Genomic DNA, 1,035 nt, shown 5'->3' on the forward strand with positions numbered 1-1,035 from the left:
AAAATAAAGTCTAACACTGTTTCCACTGTTTCCCGATCTATTTCCCATGAAGTGATGGGACCGGATGCCATGATCTTAGTTTTCTGAATGTTGAGCTTTAAGCCAACTTTTTCACTCTCCACTTTCACAATCATCAAGAGGCTTTTTAGTTCCTCTTCACTTTCTGCCATAAGGGTGGTGTCATCTGCATACCTGAGGTTATTGATATTTGTCCCGGCAATCTTGATTCCAGCTTGTGCTTCTTCCAGTCCAGTGTTTCTCATGATGTACTCTGCATATAAGTTAAATAAACAGGGTGACAATATACAGCCTTGATGTACTCCTTTTCCTATTTGGAACCAGTCTGTTGTTTCATGTCCAGTCCTAACTGTTGCTTCCTGACCTGCATACAAATTTCTCAAGAGGCAGGTCAGGTGGTCTGGTATGCCCATCTCTTTCAGAATTTTCCACAGTTTATTGAGATCCACACAGTCAAAGGCTTTAGCATAGTCAATACAGCAGAAAGAGATGTTTTTTTCTGGAACTCTCTTGCTTTTTCCATGATCCAGCAGATGTTGGCAATTTGATCTCTGGTTCCTCTGCCTTTTCTAAAACCAGCTTGAACATCAGGAAGTTCATGGTTTACATATTGCTGAAGCCTGGCTTGGAGAATTTTGAGCATTACTTTACTAGCATGTGAGATGAGTGCAATTGTGGTAGTTTGAACATTCTTTGGCATTGCCTTTCTTTGGGATTGGAATGAAAACTGACCTTTTCCAGTCCTGTGGCCACTGCTGAGTTTTCCAAATTTGCTGGCATATTGAGTGCAGCACTTTCACAGCATCATCTTTCAGGATTTGAAATAGCCCAACTGGAATTCCATCACCTCCACTAGCTTTGTTCATACTGATGTTTTCTAAGGCTCACTTGACTTCACATTCCAGGATGTCTGGCTCTAGGTGAGTGATCACACCATCGTGATTATCTTGGTCATGAAGATCTTTTTTGTACAGTTCTGTGTATTCTGCACCTCTTCGTAATATCTTCTGCTTCTGT

The sequence above is a fragment of the Bison bison genome, unplaced genomic scaffold (assembly GCF_000754665.1).
Source record: "Bison bison bison isolate TAMUID 2011002044 unplaced genomic scaffold, Bison_UMD1.0 scf7180017864279, whole genome shotgun sequence".
Classification (NCBI taxonomy): Eukaryota; Metazoa; Chordata; class Mammalia; order Artiodactyla; family Bovidae; genus Bison; species Bison bison.